Source organism: Aptenodytes patagonicus, chromosome 5 (genome assembly GCF_965638725.1).
Source record: "Aptenodytes patagonicus chromosome 5, bAptPat1.pri.cur, whole genome shotgun sequence".
In the NCBI taxonomy this organism is placed as follows: domain Eukaryota; kingdom Metazoa; phylum Chordata; class Aves; order Sphenisciformes; family Spheniscidae; genus Aptenodytes; species Aptenodytes patagonicus.
This window is the reverse complement of record NC_134953.1, coordinates 80,839,046-80,859,667: the sequence shown is the minus strand read 5'-3', so window position 1 is coordinate 80,859,667 and position 20,622 is coordinate 80,839,046. Positions and strand designations below refer to the sequence as shown.

The 20,622-nt window shown below is 47.2% G+C and overlaps 1 protein-coding gene across 7 annotated transcripts in view; it reads right to left on the bottom strand.

The window, feature by feature from the left end:
• Positions 1 to 4,665, bottom strand: part of NTNG1 (netrin G1) — a 160,984-nt gene extending 156,319 nt beyond the window's left edge. For 6 of the 7 annotated variants that reach the window (XM_076337935.1, XM_076337933.1, XM_076337929.1 and 3 more), the window contains exon 1: positions 4,603 to 4,665. The gene's annotated coding sequence lies outside the window, so the exon portion shown is untranslated. Of the gene's footprint in view, positions 1 to 3,462; positions 3,602 to 4,602 lie in introns of those variants that run through there. The other variant, XM_076337930.1, reaches the window with a different exon arrangement.
• Positions 4,666 to 20,622: the final 15,957 nt, after the last annotated feature.

Genomic DNA, 20,622 nt, shown 5'->3' with positions numbered 1-20,622 from the left:
TCAGAATATGCAGAGAATACCTGAATTTTCATGCAATAACAATTCTCAATTTGTTAAAATATATTTAAGCTTCAAATCTGAATTTGACACAAAAGCGGAAATATCTAAGACCAAATTAAAATTAAATCTTTTTAAGAAGCACACTGTGTAGTACCACTGCTTTTTTAGTGACCTTACATTCTTTTTTGTTTTCAGTGGGAATGTTTACTTATTCTCTTGGAATTCAGTCATTCAGAGAACACTTTCCATGTCATTCTAAAGACACCTCATACTCTTTCCCTCTAGTCCTTTCCAATGCATTTTACTATTTTGTAGGGAAAAAAAACACCCCCAAACCCCCATAGCTTCGAACAGTCATTATACAAAAGGGAAACAACTGCTCTGCTAAAAAAGGAGCCAAATTATTTTAAATTTGTGGCAAATCAAAATGTACTCTGTATTGGAGAAGGCTTGGTCATAGCTGGAATGAACAGTAGGTGAATATCGTGTTTCTGTGTAGAAATAAGAAGTTACTCAGTTTAATTATCCTTAGACTATAAGCCTGTGTATTGTATATTCAGGCAAAAGTAGATTTGTTTCCTTTAATATTTTCCTTGCTAGCTCTTCAGTTACCTGTAACCTTTTATAGCTGCTGAGAATCAGATCCACTAATAAACAGGACTGGATAGGACTAAAATAATGTGAAGCAAGCCACTACCTTAACACACTGTGCTAAAATACTTCCCATATAACGAATTCTCATTAAAGTAAGCCAGAGTCATAATGATGGTTGTTACACAGAATTATAGACTATAACATCGATTGAATTTAGTGCACTGACAAGGAAAAAGTGCAGAGGAGTGCAAGACATCTGAGCATTAGGCAGCTGTAGCAGTGTACGACAGACATTCCTGACAAGAAGCAGCCAATTATGGCTTAAATTTCTGGCATATAACCAGTTCTGATTAATAGTTTTCCATTACATTACAGACATATTATTAATGTATTAAAAATGTCAAGCTTTGGCAAGAACTAATACGGCGTGGCTCAGTTAGTCTGCAATATCTTTTTTTAATGAGCTTCCATTGATACAGAGAAAGATATTGACCAAAGCACATTAAGGATCATGTGCTGAGCACTGCTGGGGTTTTTCTGAGGGAGCTACACAATTTGTCTTGTTTATATTTATTCCTGCAGAGTCACTCACGTTACGCATTCTACATTTCAGTGCTCTATCGCTAAGGACATATCTATTTGAATTATTCTGTAAAAAACCCATTTAGAATAACATTTCCGAGGTTTACAGCTGTACCAGTCACACGGCGCTAAGCCTCTAGCTGTGGGCAACACAAAGCGATGTGGTTTTTTTGTCCCCAGTAACGCCTGTGCATTTGACCTTACAAAAAAGCAATCAAACAAATCAGGAATGACTAATGCCTGGTGCCCCGATCCCCTGCACCCCGCGGTGCTCTGCTAGTCACACACCCTGGGTGTGTGTTGGGGGCCCGTGGGGGTGGCAAAGAGGGAGCAGCGTCCTTACTGACTGAGGGCGAGGGAACGGCGAACTGCTGGAAGGACATTAGCTAATGTATGCAAAGCCTCCAGAGCACGCCGCTCCTGGAGACCTCCTTTGTGGGGCAACAGCGGTATGAACTGCAGGACCTTTTGGGCCTTGAACGTTCCCGTGTGCCATAGCCTCTGCAATATGGAAAACACCGGGAGGCAACGGCGCTGAAGGCCCTTTCTGCTGTCCCTCCCCAGAGCACCGCTCCGTCTGCAAAGCGCTGGGCGTTCGGGCCACAGCGAGTACGTTACAGCTGTTGGAGAAGAACGGCACGCAGCTGACCCCCGGACTAAAATCAGCTGTGAAGGCGGCTCTGAGCACACGCATCCCTTTCCAGGTGGGTAAGTCACACCTCACGCAGCATTTCAATTCTGCAGCCTGAGCAGATACCCCCTTCACAAACCAGCTCAAATGCGTCTCGGCAGAATCGGTGCCGGTGAAGAACTTCACATCTCGTCAGGGGTTGTTAGCAAACACTCCTCCTTCTGCCTCCTTCCATCACCGTGAAAATCCACCCCCTTCCCCAAATGACTCCCTCCACACAAACCGCGTCGGCCGGACGCCCTGCAAGAGCTCCCTGCCGGGAAGTCGCTGTGCAAACCGTGCGGGCGGGCTCCTGGCCTCCCTCTTTGGCAAACAGCGAAGGAGGTAATAAAATAACAAGCCATCGCCTCTCACGCAGACCCTGCGTCTGGTTAAGTGTATGCTGCCACCGCGCACGGATAAGGACGAGAGCCAAAACCAGCCAGTGTGATGCACGGCAGCCTGAGGAGAACCGGTTAAAATCATTAAGCGAGGCAAGGAGTGCTGGCTGTCGCCTCCCAACACCGGCACCTGCAGAACAGCTTCTTCCCAAGGAAACGTGTTTTAAGTGTGTATCCCTAACGGCTTCAGCAGCCCAATGTACCTACTCAAGCCCAGGTAAAAAGATCCTTTGTGTCCACTCCGGTTATTGATTATTTAAAGACAGTTTAGAACATATGCAATAATGTGTATTACAAAACAGAACTAATCCTCGTACCTGCAACTTACATTTAATAAACCCCAAGTGTTTTATACCTTGCTACACCTAGGCAACTTGAGGACCTGGTACAGACAAAGCTCTGCTATTAAAAAAAAAAACCAAACAACCCAACCTCTTTTATAAATGCGAAATTATTCATCTATGCAAACAAGAAGGGGCCCTGTATTTAACAATTTAATACACACTTTCCATCATACTTGCGTGAAATACAGTATATTCCAAACAATCGCTGTGGTGCCTTTGGACTCAAATGCTGCTCCAAAGAAAGTTTAGGTTCTATTTTTATCCAGCTTATTTAACTGTTTAGCAGAGAAAGATTTCCTTGCCTCAGGAGGAATTTAAAATGTCAATACCTATTGGCTGAAGAAAATAAAATACAGCATTCTGCTACCAAAAAACTGGGGTCCGGCACTATACTTAAACTATTTCTGGTTTTCCCACATCATTCTTTGCTGAGTGACACCTCACACTACCGCTGCCATTACTTGCTGGGTATCATCAGCTGTCAGCATATGGAGCAAAAGCACTTCAGCTATTTAAACTGTAGAGGCTTCGTACGTAGCTGCTTTAAGTTTTTCCTCTAGAATCTTTATAATTGTGGCTTATTGCCTTAAATATCTCTGTACCTAGCATCAATCTGTTCTGCAGGTTTTTCCTCTCAGAATTTAAGTCAGCGTTTGGGGCGGTTGCAGTCTTTTTGGTGGTTATTTGTCACCCTCAGTAAGGTAATACGTTGCCTGAGGAGCACGTATCCGGGGTACGGGGCTACCAAGCTTTCCAGTCGTGGTGTGAGCTGATGACTTTCTATCTGCAAGTTCTCGGCCTCAAAACTGAATGAAAATGAAAGCCTACCGGACCCTGAATTTGTTCTGTGCTATTGCCAGATTTTACGTACATAGCTAGAAAGCTGGTGCCACGTCTTATCAGTGTCACGGGGTTGAGGGTTGATGGCAAAGTCCACGACTCCATGAGAACATCGCCGCTAACTGCTGGAAACTCTCTGGTACGCATCCTTCAAAGCTCCAAAAATATGCCAGAAATCATGCCTTTATTTTTTTCCAAATAAAAAAACCAAACCAAACCAAAACCCCACACACACCAAAAAAACAAGCCGGGGAGAGTTCTACTGTGGTTTTCTTCCCTTCGACTGGCTGCCCGGGCCACGGCTTCTCATCCTCAACCGCATTGTCCTTAGGCCAGACAGTGATTTATTCCCTCTTTAAAAGCACCTCCACCGTTTGTTTCACTCACTGTCTCTGCTAACGTCTCCGCAGAAGTAAGGCTGGCTCCTAGCACATCAGATCCGGAATATCGAAAAGTTGATCGCAGAACAATAAAAGTCTATTCAGCAGAGGCCAAAAATGCACGTGCACCAACTCCGAGAGTACAAAAGCATCTCTTTTACCGGATTTAGCCGATCCGCGCCGCTCCCCGCCAGGCGGGGTTTCTTTAGGGGTTGTGTGTGTGTGTGTGTGTGTGTGTGCGAACCTTCAGAAAAGCCGCCTGCAATTTCCGACGCAGGGGAGGGAACTGTTTCCAGGTTGAGCACCGGCGACCTGTCCGCCGCTCCCCGGCCAGCGGGGCTACCCCCCCCCGCCCCCGCCCCCTGCCGAACGGGACTTCTGATCTTCCCCGTCCCCCCCCGCGCGGGAAAATCCGCGCTGAGGGGCGGGAGACGGCGCGAGGGACGGGCCTCTCCCTCGGGGGCTCTCCCCTCCGCCTGCGCGCCGCGGCCGCGCCCCTTCGAAGCCCGGCGGGGCCCGGCCCGAGCTCCGCGGAGGAGGCAGCGCCGCGCAGGTACCGCCCCGCCCCGGCCCCGGCCCCCGCCGCGCTCCGCTCCGCGCGGGCGGCAGGGGGCGCGCGGCCCGCGCCGATCCGCCCTCGGTCCGCGGCTTGAGCTTCCGCGGTGGGGGGACACCGCACACACACCGGCGGGGCGCGGGCCCCCTCCGCGCCGCGCAGCCCCCCCCCCCCCCCCCCGACCCCGTCCCATCCCGCCCCGGGGTGTGCGGGGTCGCGGGCGGGCGGTACTCACCGCACGGGCTCGGGCTCGCCCTCGCCTCACCGCGGGCCGGCGCGGAGCCGCCGCGGCGCCGGGACGCGCTGGAGCTCCCTCGGCGGCGGCATGAGGGGCCGCGGGGCGGGCGGGGGGTGCTTCCCCCCGGGAAAGTTGCCGGCGGGGCGCGGGGGCTCGGCGGGGCGCGGGCGGGGGCCGCCGCCGGCCCTAGGCACTTGTCGGCGTCGAAGTTTGGCGGTGCGCGGGCGGCGGGCGGTGCGCGGCGGGGCGGGCGGGCGGCTGGGCGGGCGGGCGGCCGCTCTCCTCCGGCGCTCGGCGGGGCGGCGGGCTGCGCGCGGGCGCGCAGATCATCGCCGCGGGCGCCGCGCAGGTGCTGCCCGCCGGGGCTCCCCGCCCGCCACCGCCGTTCAGGGCGGGGGCGTCCCCGCGCGGGGCGCCGGCGGCGGCCGCCGCATGGGGCGCGGGGCGAACGGCGGGCGGAGCGCGCCCCCGGCCGGGGCCGGGGCCGGGGCTGCGGCGCGGAGGTCTCCGGCGGCGCGGCCAAACTTCGGGCGGCGGCGGCGCCTCCTCACTTCGGAGCGACCTCCCCGCGACTGCCGGCGAGCGGGGCGGCGGCAGCTACCCCACCTCCGGGCCCGCGCCACGCGCGGCCCTAGCGCCGCCGCCGCGCCCGCCCCCCCGCCGCCGCGCTCCCCGCCCCGCAGCCCCCGCCGAGCGGACCGCCGCGGCGGCGGCGGCGGGGGGGGGGAACCGCCGGCGCCGCCTGTCCCGCGGCGGGGGCGCCCGCCGCCTTCCCGCCCGCAGCCCCGGCGGGGTCGGGAGCCGCCCGGCCCGACAGCGCCGGGTCCGGCGGGGCTGCGGCTGCTCCCTTCCCGCCGGAGCAGCCTTATTTTTCCTTTTTTTGCTTCGGCTTCAGCCCGGTAACGCGCTACGCGGAGACGGCCGTAAGCGCTTCTGCTGTCCGAGCCCGGAGCCCGGGCGGGCCGACCCGAGCGCCCCGCCGCAGCGGCGCCCGGGCGCGGGGACGGGGCAGCGTCCTGCCCGCCTCGCCGGAGGGTCCCTCCGCAGGGCTGGATGTTCCTGGAAAGCGCTGGCCTTTGCCCGCAGCACCAAAGTGCCACCGAAACAGAGGGGAAGCGTTGTTTGTACTGTTGTGGTGCTGCTGTGACCGCCCTCCTCGTACCAGTCCTTCTGGGCTCCAGAAAGATGCGAAAACTCCAGCCCCGCGTTCCGCTCTGCCTGCCCGGTTCCCTCCTGCACCCGCTCCGCTTCTGTCGCTTAAATGAGAGACGCACACAGTTCTCCCCTTCAGACTTCTCCAGGCTATAAAACAGTATCTAAAACTAATTATGATTAGCAAGTCCCGTGTAGGAACTGTGCTTACTCCTGGCAACTACCTGGTTGCTGAATTTGACCGACTGCGGGTGCCAGCTCTGGGCAGTCGGACACTGGTTGTATTGGGAAGGCTCAGGAGCTGTGTTTATCGTTTGTTTGCGTGTTTTGCATGTTAAGAGGTGTTAAATGTGTTTATGTAGGCAACAGTGCCATTGTATTCAGTTGACAAGATTTGACGTTTTGCAATGCCAGGACGTAACCAGATGCAACGAGGCAGTGGATTTCTGGTAGAGTGAGAGACTTGTTCTCCATTTGGGCCATGGAATTTGGTAGGTTGCGTAAATAACCGGCAGGAGCCATTAAGAAGGGCATTTCACTTCTTTCCCTTATGGCCAGCTAAACCAGCAAAGTAAAAAAGATGCCTTCTAGTTCCTCCCAGCTTTTGTTTCCCTGTGCAGTGGTGTCGCTTCGCTCTTTCCATTCCTTCTCCGGCATCTCTGTGGCTGTGTTAGTGCAGGTACCACATACACGGAAAAGCTGTTTTGTGTGGGAAAGCCGGGAATGATCAAAGGGGTGGGAAAATTCAGCTTTTGGGTTTTTCTGCCCCCAAAGCACTTCTTGCTCTGTTTGCAGCCTCCTGGTGCAGGGAAATTGTCCCTGAGCTGGTACAAAAGGATAGAAGATGAAAATGAGTAGTTTTCTCTTTCCACTTGAACTGGAAGCGTGTCAGGCATCGAGGCTCCATAGGGCCTTTGTAAGGAGAGGGGCAGAGTTTCACTGCAGTTGGAAGAAATGGGTTGTTTCCCTAATTATGAGCCAGATGGATGGCTGTACAGCAAAGTGCAAGACACCGTACGCACCGAGCCAAGTCCCTGCAGCGGCACGTGCGCGTGGACCAGCCCTGCTGCCCGTGGCAGCTATCGGGGACCTCTGCCTCGGAGGTGCTCCAGGCGTGGTGGCTTTGGCTGGCTGTGGGCAGGTGTGGGTCGGCTGTTTGCAGATGCTGCAAGGTGAATGGTTTGGGAGCGCTCAAGGAGGGCTCTCTTGCTTTAGACTTGAATTGGGAGAGGAAGCCTCCTTTCCGTGCCCGGAGAGCGCGGCTCTTCACGTTATGGTAATGCCAGCGGCAGTGGTGTACTTGGTGGAGAGCAGAGCCGAGCGGGCCGTACGCACCTGCTCTGCACCTTGTGCTGCTCCGGTAACGTGCCCTAAACCTCACCGACGGGGCTGTGTTGGGAGTTTTCCATCCTCCGCGCCGAGCCTTTGGCCTGTCTGCTGAGACCATCACTTGGCTGGTGGGACGGGCTTGGCCACAAAGATTAAAAGCATGACCAAGTCATTTGATACATCAAACGTCATTAAGTTCTTTTGCTAATGATATTAGCCTCTTCTGTATCAAAGCTGGAGCAGCTGGTTCGAGTGCAGTGTCACCAAGTCTGAGATTAGATGTGACGTACTGGTAAAAATGATTGCCAAAATCAAATCCAGTCTGAGAACGTGGCCAAACTTCACAGCCAGATTTTAAGCTCATCAGAAAAAAAGGGATCTGATTTAAATTCTTTGTCAAAGGCTGTTACAAGGATGGAAAAGCAGATGGAATTCGGCAGCTAGAGGAGACTTGCCTGCGTTGTTTCTGTTCTCGTTAGAGTCATAAGCTGGAGTAAAATGGGGAAAGGATGATGACTTTGTAATCAAACTGAAAATATTGCGCAAATGCCTGTCTTGAATTTCTGACACCCCTTTAGTAGTGAGTAACGATTGTTCACATGTAAATGGACTGGGGAAGTCGCTGCCACAGCACCTTGAGACTGGACTTTAGCAGGATTCCTAAAGCAGATTTGATATTTAGACAGGAAAATAGTTTAACCAAAATTTGAATGGAATATTTAAAAACGTACAGACTACTGCAGGTCCCACTACCTGCCTTACTGGGCTGGAAATCGGTTAAAATGAAGATTTAGCCAGTTGTTAAATACCAAAGGATGGAAAGTCACAACACTGGGAACGTGTTATCTTGAAAGTGCTTCCAGCAGTATTTCTTATGTCTTCTCAGTAACAGCTGGTATTGGCCCCTAACGGAATCAGGGAAAGGGATTAATTTTTGATTACTGGCCTGAGCATGGGAGCACCTATGCCTGTTAGGATACTCCTTGCTACAAGGCATAATTTCTACTGGAAGCAGCATAAATTGCTGGTACAGAAGCGGTATCGCTGATTGCAAACTTTTCTGTGAAACACCAGCTGAACTGGGAGTTTTTAACCAAGTCCTAAACCTAATCAAGCTTTCCATGATTTCAAGCTGCGGTTTGGATATTTAATGCATCCCCCCATGTGCCATTATGAATCTTTTATTACCTGCTCTAGTCCGAGTTGACCTCTAATGATACAGCAGAATTATTTTATTAATGCATTTCCCTGCAGCAGAGGACCGCTGCATTGGGCAGTAGCAGGCTCCCCGGCTTTGCCCGAAGTACCAGATGTCCCTGGAAATGTGTCCAGAGACACAGGGAGCTTCCCTGCCTGAAACCCAGCGTTTCGGCATAGCGGTACCTGAGGCCTGAAGTGAAATACGCAGACGGGACGCGATGCAGCGGCTGAGGCCTGACCTCAAAACAAAGAGGCTGATCTGGCTGGCTGCTGCCCCACGGCGGGGCCGGTGCCCTGGCAGGGGAGCGGGCAGCGGGGTGCAGCCGATCGATCGGGGCTGAGCGGCGGCAGGGAAGGTCCAGCTGCGTGGGGAGCGGCTCGGTGCCGCCGCGCGTCTCTGCTCTGCGGAGCCGCTGCCTGCTCCACGTGCTGCTCCGCTCCTCCAGCACGCTGCGTAGACGTTTCTGACCTCTTTTGCCGCCAGCTGAAGGAGGTTTCACGGAGCAGCAGGCAAAGGGTGCGGGAGGCAAGGGCAGGAGGAGCGCTAATTTGCCCCTGCCTCCCCCTGCTGAGCTGAGACAGGGGTAGAAATAGCCGAGAAACAGCGAACTCTCCCAGAGGCAGAGCTCGTTTGTCCACTTTATTGCTGCTTTGCCCGCAGTAGTTTAACCTTCTGTAAAGTCAACTGGTTGGCGAGGATTTGAATGTTGGTCTGGGCTTGCACCTTTAGTGCCTCCAGCAGCGTCATTTCCAGCAGAATGATTGGAAAACTGTATTGAGGTAAATGACAAAATCAAAAGGCTTCTGCATTTGTGTGGGCAGGGGGACAAATCCCGACTCTGTTCAGCGAAGCAGCGAAAACGCAGACATCCCCCAGTAGCGTTCTGCCACTGCTTGAGCTTCAACACAGCTCAAGGGCAGGGGACAGGGAGGCTACTGAAAAAAATGTCACCCCTTGCTCTGCAACCTCCATCACAGTACAGTTTGCAAGAGGGATGGATGGCCGAACAGAAAAATGCTGGCAGCTACAAGTGCCTTGTCTAGGCCAGGGCTTCCATCACAGCGCTCACCCCAGAGCGGACCCGGCTAGCAGCGCTGGGAAGTTTTAATGGAAAAGGCCGGTGGAGGCACGCAGCACTCTCAAAAGCCCTCCAGCCCCCGAGTAAGGTAATCTGGGCGGCCAGCTGGGAGTATGAAGTTGCACTGATGCGCACTACATAAAGAGATAGGCGAGTCTGACATCCTACTCCTGCCTCCATTTCCATACGGCTTGATAATGACTTTTTCTCCTTAGAGGGTAAGCAGATCTTTCCCAATCATGTTTCAGGGCTGAGAGCTTCTCTGAACAGGACATCTTGGTCTGAAATCTTGAAATTGGGTATGTATGAAATCTGGGAGAGAGACTACCTCATCAGCAGGGTTTTTCATTTGACTGGGATTGTTTCCCGCTGGCAGGGCATGGGACCCCGTTACTCATTCCTCGGGTCCAGGATAGAAAACGAACCGCTTCAGGTCTCCTGGGAGAAGCGTTTTTGTAATTCCCATGCAGTTCCCCAGGGAATGCGGGCAAAGGAGTTCCACGAGGTGCGCCCTCGGTGAGAAGGCAATGTCAGTTATTTGATATACAAAGGGTTATTCTTAAGTATCGGACTTGTTGATTCAGAGATGCACGTAAATTACAGCCTGGGTTTCCGCTCGCAGGATAAAAAATGTTTTGTTCTAATAATAAATACTGAATCTCTGCTGTTTCCATTTACATAACACACATGACACAATGTGTAAATCCTCGACAATATTTTTTCAGAATTTAGCAGCTTGTTTTTCTGGAAACGTAAACATTTATTTTTGGTGTTAATAATTAATAATATGCCACATGCCCATAATAAATGCAAAATCTAATCTTGTATAGACATAAATGTGTCTGCCAAAGTGGTCTTTCTGTGCTGTAATGACTTTCACAAAGTGGTAGCATACATTCTATTTTCAATCACTGGTGATTTGTTTTGTGAACAGATATGTCATTAAACTAAATGTTTTCCTTTGAAAATAACAAATACTTCACACTTTTTTTTTCAAAAGAAAAAATAGTCGATAATTATTAAAAAAGGGGAAGTGGCTAATATCAAAATCTTTGCAGCTGTATCCAAAGCAAAATATAGGCAGGAGTGTGGAAAATTCCAGCCACAGAGGGAAGGGAACATGAGATATGAGAGCATGAGTCCTCATCTCTGCAGTGGAAAGGAGGAAACGACCTCCTTGGGGTCAAAGTCACTCCTGCAGTTGGACAGAGAATGACTCTACGCGGTGCAGAGCAAGATGCTGGAGTGGTGCAGGGTAGCAGATCTAGGTACACCCTTCCCTCACCTATTGATTCCTCCCTTCAGAGCCCAGTGTTTTTAGGTTTCATCATTTCCTAGAAACCAGCAGTAGCTGAGAAACCTCCTGACAAAGCCTTTGGGTTCTATTGCTCTTAATGACTGTCCCACCTGGTGGCCGGCAGCGCGGCTGCTCTCGGTTACGGCGTGACGGCTCTTCCTTACTGTGTCAGCACAGCCGGCGGCAGCCGCTGGGCTGAAAGCCGTAGCCGTGCTCGTGAACGCCGCTTAACAAATTGGATCATATTTTAAGACTGATTTCTGGTAGAAGATGGAACGTAGTTTGTCTCATCGTCAGTGAAGCCACGTGTAACTGTGGTTCGCTAAACTGCACTGGGAATTGCCTTTCCCAAAAAGTCGGCTCAGCCTCCTCTGGAAAGACGGCTGCGATATGCTAACACCGGAGGAGTAACAAAACATGAGATGTTTTATTAGTCTGATTTGTAAAGACTTCATAGTTTCTATATTTATTCTGCTTTTATTTATACTATTCCAACCAACTGGTAATGCTCTCTTTAGATAACTCTCATCTTTGTTGAAGGTTTAACCATTCCGTTCGTTGGTTGTGGTTAGCAGTGTGGATGACGTGAGGGTCCTCAGAAATTGGTCAAACCTTCCAGAAGAGGTAAAACGTAATATTCTAGCACGAAATAAGAGAGGAGATGAGATTTATCTGAAGCGTTTTCACGCTATCATTGTGCATTCTGTAGAAGACAAAGATCATAAAAGTCCAAGTGCTATTCATGGGCCAACACTTAATAATCAAATGAAAATAGGGTGCCCTAATGAGGATGGGTTCAGAGTAACCGGGCTGGGCTGACTCAGCCATTTTTACAGTGACAAACTCCCTGAATGGTATTGCCCAAGGTGCTTTGGAGGAAAGTTTTCAAAATTCCCCATTTTCTGAATTTCTCTCTGCTCAGTTCACCTTTCTGCTGGAAACCCACAGGCATGTAAGAGCTTCAAGGAGGCTCACGTCGCTGTAACTGAGCCGAGTCCTGGGGGAGCCTGCTCGCCAACATGGGTGACCATAGGGTACAGCTGTCAATACAATTGATCAAAAATGTGCACAGCAAAGGTTTTTTTTGCATTTGCAAGAAGGCTTTCAAGAATGAAATGTTCTACAGAAATGGCCAGCACCAATGCAAGCTTCAGCCATTTTTCAAAGATAATCGTAAGCATAATATATTATAAAAAGGAATAGGTTATTTATTTGTCCAAAAATATTGAAGAGGTTCCATCTTTTAGTTCTATATTTTGAAAATATTTCATGTGCTTGTTTTTTTTAGCAGATAGACTTGTCAGGTCTCGGAGTCAGGGACTGCTTCTTACGTTTGCGTACAGAACCTAACACTGCTCTCATCGGAGTTATGCATCTCAGGTTGGACTTGCTACATATAATGCAAACAGTAATTAACAGTAATTCATCATCTGTCGTCAGATATCTTCTAGCTGTTAATACTATCCTAAACATCCTTCCTTTTCAAGAGGAGCTTTTTAAAGCCGTGTAGCTCTCATAGTATGTATGTGATAGCTAGCTGAAACAACCAGCCACTCCGAATTCAGTTCCCAAATGGAGCTTAATGTTTGGGTACAATGACGATTACATTTGCTGTGTTAAAGAACCAGCTATATTCTGTTCCCTCAGCAGGGCAAAAGGCATGTGTTGAGAACTACCGGTTATTTACCCAATCCCACATGCGTTCCTACACAAATACAGACATTACTTAGTACCAATTTTAATCAGCCCAATATTTTAATGCTGAATAGAAACACTCCAGGAATAACTTTCATTGTTCTATTGTTGATGAATTTCTTTCATGGAGGAAAAGCATAATTTAACGTTCAGGAGTGAATTACAGTAGCGCTCTGACATGGGGTGAAAACACAAGAACAATGGGCAGAGGTAGTATTTGAAATGATCTTATCCCTCCCAACGAAAAGGAGAAATAAGTATATAAAAGCATTTACTACTTGAAAACCTGGATTATGAAGAGGCATTTTTGGGTGTTCGTTTGATAGGAGTGTGGAACTCCTGGGGAGAGAAGTAGGGAAAACTCAGTGAGTTTTCATATGGCCGAACCACCCTTTTGTCAGGTAACCATTAGTTTTGATTTGTGGTATACCATCACGAACCAGTGAAGGGCAGCACTAACCAACTGTTTTAGGTAACTAGAAAGATCACTAATTATATTTTCAAGTTCAAAATGAGGTAAACATTAATTGTTTGACTGGATTTGGTATGAAATTGGTTGCGTTGCTGTATTACTGCAAAACAGTAACTTCAAGAGCATTCTGTAATTGTCAGAGCGGAATTCTGGAGCTACAAATTAACAGCTTGCTTGCAATGGATTTTAGGAAAGGGCAATTCATTTACTGAAAAGCGAAATCTCTTGCTAGGAGTGCGGTCAGTTCAATTGCTTTATTAGGTTATAGCATAGGATCTACACATCAAAACAGATTTTCGCAGACTGAATTCGTATCAGAAATGCGTAAACAGTAATAGATATTTTTGTAGTTCAAAACACTGGAGTTATGCTTTTCTACACAAATTGGTAGATGAGATTAGTTCATTTATTTCTGAAGTTTCCTTCAGCTTTTTTTATAGGGAATAATGATTTGTATGTCAGATAAACTCATATTTATGCTCAATATAACAGGATATTGGAAAGAACTGTCATTGGCAATTTTATTTTTTTCCTCATGTCTGAAAATGTAGCTGTGAACATGTACAACCTCTTTCAAAATACTATCTTATTTACTGTGGTGTTTGGGAGGGGATAAATTAAAAGGTGCTCTACTATTTAGTCTAATTTTAAATGTCCTATGCCCATGTGCACATTTAAAAATTACTTTAACAACCCTTTTTTCCCTCCAAAAAAATAATATCTTGACTTTCCATAGGAAGCTATGTTATAGTATAAGTTCATGCAAACAATATTTCTTCTATTTACTTGTGAAAACAGAGCTATACATCATTCTCAATTTGAAGGATTTGTCATGGCTGTGAAAAACAGATGAATCAGTCCTGTTAGATGATTAACCCTGTAAATAAAGACCTTCGCTGTGATTTTATAGTAGAGAAAGCTCTCTCCATGTATATTCAAATAGCTACCAACAATATTAATTTGCAGCATTGTTCCATTTTACAGAGAAAATCATTAATGCTAGGAGTATTTTAGTGCTAAAGACAACATGTCTTGGCTCATAAATGCAGGCGTGCGCGTGTTCCGCCTTGCTGTCTCCTTCACATCCACGCCGCCCGCCGTAGCCTCTGGCCGCCCCGCCAGTCCGCAGCGGGGCTGCGCAGACCCAGGGCGGTCCCCAGGGCTGCAGGGAGACGGAGCAACGCGTCTGGGGTCTCCAGGAGCAGTTCTGAGTGGAGTGAGTCCCGCTGACCCTTTGGGCGGTACGCTGCCAATTAGCTTTTTAGACACATGATAAAGATTAGCGTAAAGCCCAGCCGTCGGGCAAGCCCTTGCCTATTAATCCAAAAGCGTCTACTTTAACCTCAGAAGTTTTGGTGTGTGATAGATGTACGAGTAATCATTGCGTATGCCTCCGCTGTGAGCAAAAAGCAAGGTTGTGAGAAAAGTTTTAAACGGTTGCTAGAGTTAACAGAACTTCTTGCTTTATCTGGAATTATTTTTGTTGTTGTTTTATCCGCTCTGAATATTTCAAGTACTAACGTGAATTCAGATCGTGCCACTTACTGTGCGCTTGCAATGTTTTGCATGATGTGACCGCTGTAGTTTTTTTTTTTAAAAAGATGTCTTCACAGAGTCTTTCTGGCCTTCCTGCCAACAAAAGGTCCGATGGTGGAGAACAGAGTAGGAGTAGCACCCGTGGCCCTTCAGGCACAGAAAAGCAGGCGTTTGGTCTAAGCGAGTTACCTTGGCTCCCTAGTGCGAGGGGATGAGATGATAGGCAGGATCCATCCCACGTCAGGGATCTGAATTAGGGAGGATTAATTACAGAGAGGACCCAACTGGGAGCCTTAAGGCTTAAGGGTAGGCTCCGGGTGAGCGATCCCCTGGGCACCGTCTCTGCAGCCCCTGTTGAACCGCTTTTGAGAGAGGTGCTGGTTTTATTTCCTCGCCCTCTCTTTCACACAGACGTGCGATTCCTTCAGCCTTGGGGCAGTGGAGGGAGGTTGTCAGGGCCAAGATGAGTCTAGTTGTTTTCTTTCTCTAGCAGACTTGTGTACTAACTAAACATAAATATCAGGATTTTCACATTCCTGTAGTCAACAACATTTATTTATATTTTAAATTTCACCTGCATTGCAAGACATTTATTACTATACTTAATGTGCAAGACTGTCCAATTAATTCATGAAAAATTCTGCTTCTCCTTTTAAGGGATTAAAATAATATTTCATGGGACGCATCTGGGACACCGGTTACAAATTAAAATGGCGACATTTGCTGCAATAATGGTTTTTATGTTGGAGAACCAGACCAATAGATCAGATTATGGAAAAGACGAATGGATCAACAAATGAATTAAACGATTAAAAACTTAAGCTGGCGCTGAAGTTTATATGTTTACTCTGATATGTAAAACATCTATTGACCTGAGGTTTGATCAGTAATATCTACAAATTTGTTCTCGTATACGTCATTATTATTGTATTCTCTTGTATTAAAAGTATGCTAGGTTACCCGAGTAGGCGCCGGCACTTCAGCCTGAACATTGCTTGCCCGAGCTGCTCAGACACCTCGAGGAGCTCTGCTTTCCATGCGCTGGTAGGGCTTCCATCTGGGACAAAAAGGCGGGAAAATGTGAAATTATACCATATAGGTGGATCTGCTCAGCAGTGGCGGCGCGTGCTGTGTGTGAAAGCAGGCTGAGGAGAGCTGGTGGGGCCGGCCCTGGGCACGGAGGGTGCTGCCACGTCCCAGGCGGCTGTGGCTGGAGGAAGGGGGAGAGCGGTCCTCCTCCCTCGGGACAGGGTTGTCTTTCTGAGCAAGAGCGGTGGAGCGGAGAAGGCCAAGGAGCAAAGACTGCGTGAGTTTGGCCGCTGGCATGAATAAGAGCTGGAGGAGAGGGAAGGCGGGAGGAGGTCAGACCCATCTAAACCACGGACCTGCGTCAGGCTTGTGAGCTCGGACCGCAGGGCGGTGCGTCTCTGGAGACTTCTTTTGTTTGTTTTCAGAGATCTGTGTTTCTCCAGGGCTTTTAAGAGTAAGATTTCTGTGGGTAAAAGAGCTTCTTTTTCTAACCCCTTGCTCCTCGTTTCCTTGACGCATCCTCTGAAAAGGCATTATGTTAGACATCACACGCAGTTGTGACCTTGATGCCGCTGGGGAAGGGTGCATGCGTGCTCTCCCCTCCTCTGAGCTCGGACCTTTTGAGGGGTCCAAGGACTGATTTCAGGACCTGAGAGGATGGGTGCTCGCTGTACCATGCTCCAAAAAGGCATGTACAGAGAACAAAAGATGTGAACCTGGAGGTTTCTCTTATAAAATAGAGCTTGCGATGGACTGCTTACAATAGACAAGTAATTCCAGAAAAGCAAAACTGGATCAAGCTGAACCTGGGGTTTGCTGAGAGCAGAAAGCTGGGCAATGGACATGGTCTGCTGGTAAAAGAGAAAGTACAAAGGATCTCCAAAGGCAATTAGTTTAACAGAATTAATTTTTTTCAGCCTTATGCACAAACACAGGAAAAGGATTAGAAAGGAAAAGTTTCTGAAATCAGAAGTTAAATGCCAAGGGGATGCATCTAGCATCCACCTATAGTTGATGCTAAAGCTATAGCTGCTTTCAACAGGTGCAGGGCGCAGATTTGGCTCTTTCGAAGACGCCTACAAGTGTGTCCTTCAGGCCTCCTACCCTCTTTGGCTCTTTGATTCCACCCAGATCTGGGGCTGGGTTCACAGGGACTGAGCACTGGGGGAGCACGTTTTGACGTCAGCATCTGCCACGCTGGGGAATCTGGCCACCGGCTTCCAGTCCTGCCCAGCATTTCACACAGATCAGAATCGACATCAGCTAACGCTGTAACTCTTAAGTATTGGCCGTGTGTATCCTTCTGACTGTCCAGTTTGCAGTGCCCCTCTTTATTTTTTCCTAAACAGAAAAATGGTAATTAAAATTATATGAGGAACATACAACTGGACGTTGAAGCAATAGAGCACAAAGAGCATAGCCGACATATGTAAGAACATAAACTAAAATACTTGTTCTCATTTTTCATATTCTTCACCTGATGGCTGAAATCACAGATTATATCCAGAATGAGAAACATTGTGCGCTTGACAAATATATATTGCAACATTTAAAAAATCCATTATTTATAGAGAGTCATAAATGTATTATTTTACATTTGTAGATATTTGGTGGCATGGATCTAAATGATATTTTTACAGGAAATAAAAACATGCTGCTCTGATTGGAATCTGAAGTGACCCTGCTGGAACAACCCATAATGGGCACCAGCAGCAGGAAAAACGGGGCAGGGGAGACGGAGCCAGCGGGAAGAGTGTGCTAAATACTCCTATGAGAGTTGAGGCAGTACAGCTTATAACTGCAGATGCTGAAGCTTGTAGGTAACTCTACTTAGGGGAATAATTTCATATTAGTTCTTAAGGGTTCTTTTGTCTTTGTAATTGCATTCTCTTGTAAATAAATACGCAGGATATCTTACCACACAGAAAATGCAAAGTCTTTTACAATAGGGAATTGCAATATTTAGAGTCATGTCATATCACAGGTTGTTGCCTGAACACCCATTTACTTCTGAGAAATTTGGTCCAGCTGCCCTGAAATAGCTGCTTACTCCAGTCAGATTCTTAAAAAAAAAATTCTATTAAAATTGGGATCTGAACTAGTTTTTGGGTTTCTTTTAAAGGCCTTGTTTTGCTCAGCCCAGCAATCTGAGAGTTCAAAAGATAAGCATTTCTCAACGTGAACAACCTGAAATGTATTTTAAAAGAAAGCCATTAGAAACATTGTTTTCTAATACATTTCACAGTTTATTGATGCTGAGTAGTGCAAAAAATTATGAAGAAGTACATCTAGAGTCATTTTGTCACTGGACCATCATAGAAAGTGTGATTAGTCTCATAATGAATAATAAACAATGTGCAGGTGGAACTGCAGGGAGGAAGCGCCTGCATGACTGCAGTAACGGTCTCACGGGCTAATTGTGGGCGTTAAGGTCCTCTCCCCTCCCCCAAATGCAGAAATGAGCATGTAGCAGCACGAACAATTGCTGTTGCATCGTCTTTTATACACAGGCTGCTAAAAGAGTATGGGAAGTGAATTGAGATGTGTGTCAAAAATGACATTAACATGGAAAGTCTATTCCCTTGCCGTGGTGCTCTCTGGGATAACTTGTGCGTGGTTGTCTCACTGCAGCTGTGGTCTTATCGTTATCACCATCAGATGCATCCGCTTGCTTATTTCTGCATCCTTTTATTCACAGCAAATGAAAACCAGAAGGTCTGTTTCAGCTGTATGCATGTTCTGCAGTCGATCCAATAACTTCATCTGTTCTCTTCTGCAGATAGGCTTCTTCACTCCCATCTGCCATCTAGATCTCTAAAGTGTTGTGGGAATTGCTTAAGCAACGTTGGTGTATCAGATAAGAGAGAGGCATTTACTGTGGAGCAGATAAAGAACTTTTCTTCCCTTTTAATGGTTTTGAATCAATTAGTTAATAGATGGTTAGTGGTTCATGTAGCTTGATGGCTCCTTGGCAGCTTCCTGAGAAGCCGGGAATCCTTGGATGGTGTTATTGCACCACGGTGACATAATATATGTGACCTCATCCTCTACCACAGTGGTTGTTAGCAGGAGGATGGAATTAATCCAGCAGCCTGGGGGTTTCTGGAGAAGCTATTCAAGTTTTGTCCTGGCAGACACTGAAAAGAATAAGGGTACCAGTAGGATGAAGTTCTTGTTAATGCCATCTTTGCGCCCCCCTGTATGGTATCTTAACCGTACCTCAGTCATCCGTCTATATCTGCACCTCTCAATCCTTTTACCAATTACTGGAACCAGCCATTCTCCATATGTATTTTAGAAATTAGTCTCTGATTATTAAATCATGACTGCATGTTAACACCCATTATTTTTATAAACCCACTGCAGACTCCCATGCATTATAAATAAATTGTATTAACTCCAGTTCATATGAAATATTTATAAATATTATGGAAATGGCTCTCTTTCTATGCATAGTTATTAGACATTTTAGATTATAGAAGATTGCAAATGGTCAATTATGTAAAATTATGAGAATACAGACTTAAAACTAGGCTCATAATCCTACGACAAGAGAGACGCACAAAACCAAGATTCCAACTGGGTTTAAGAAGAGTGACATGCTTTATGTTTCTTAATTATCTTTATTTCCCAGTAGTATTGCTATTGCCAGAGCTCAATTTACTATGTGCCAATGAAAGAGTAATAAGTTGCAGAGACACTCCTATATCAGATGAGAGAGTTTCACTCTCCTGTGTTGTCAGAACATAAACCCATAGAGGACAGATGATTTTAGCTATACCGTCTTTGACTCGGAGCAATTTTGGAGTTTGGGCAAAATTCAGTTGTGAAGTAAGTGGTTCTTACCAAAAACCCTGCTGGAGATGGGCAGTGAGGCTGTTGATGTCACTGAATGTTAAGCAGCTAATAGGAATTACAAATCTAAATATTTTTGTAAATCTAGGTCATAACTCCTAACTGAGTCTTTGAAAATATCCCCTAGTGTGGTGATGATAACCAGAAGCCAGAGCAGGAGCACTGAGGCTGCTGGTTTGCAGTGCTCTAGTTTATAGAGTAGGGAAGGACGTGGCTGAGTGACAGCTAGAAATTTTTAAAAATATTCATCCAATGGAAACCATCTTTGCTTCTCTGGGAGAACCTGGGGAAACCAGCGAGAAATACCTCTGACACCCTCAGCCCGGTGGCCCGAGCTGGCCTGCCGTACAGCGGCCCGTTAGTTTGCCCGCCAGGGATTAGAAGCTTTTGAGAAGTTTTACCTTTTTGTTTCGGTAAGGAAGCTCTTCTAAGAGGACTCGGGATGGTCTTTTGCATAAACATGCATAAACATGGCTGTTTACCCAGCCTCCTCTCATCCACAGCCACCTTCTAACTAAATCTAGGTTACGTCCCTAGTTAGAAAATTTAATTAATAAATAAGTTAAATGTTTGTACAGCACCTTGAAGCTGTAAAGTGCTGTCTAAATCCCGAGTCCTAGCAAGCCTCTCAATTATGATACAGCATGTTTATACAAATATGTTTGATGTCCTCAGAACATTTGGACTAAGTGGAGCATATTTCCTGTTGAGAATAGATTTTGCTGGTTGGAAACCATGCCTTATGAAAGGCAGACTGCTGTCACAGCATCCAGTTCAGGAAAATAACAACATAAAGAAATGTAATTTGCAGCATTAAAACAGCATTTTCTAAATGTTTGGAAGCAGGAGTAAAAGATTTCAGAGAATCCCCTCTTCCTTGTTTAATCTGAATCGTGTTGCTTTGCTGATTGTAGGAGCACCTGCAAGTTTTATTATAGTGGTATTGCATTTGACTGTAGTTAATGGTCTGACTATTTTCATTACGTATTTTTATGAGTTTATCATTTGGACATTTTAAAATGGAAACATAATGAAAATCATAATAGAATTAGGAAGCTTCTCTCTAGCGGAACAATTTTCTCCATAGCCTGCTCCTACCAATACCATTTTTCTCATCGTAGTTGAGCAGAGGAGGGTGCTGGCTTTGGGGACACCAGGACTTGCTGTGAACTCCAGGACGGCGCTCAGGGAGAAGGCTTGCTCTAAGCCGGTCTTGCTGTCACTGTAGTTGCAGGGGAGATGTAATAAGATGCATGATAAGACTAAGAGAAAATGTAGTCTACGTCAGAGTCCTCTTCTATTTTCATGCTGAAGACAATGACTTGTCCCTGTATATACCAGGCTGTACTTTATTACCATAAGCTTTCTTTGAC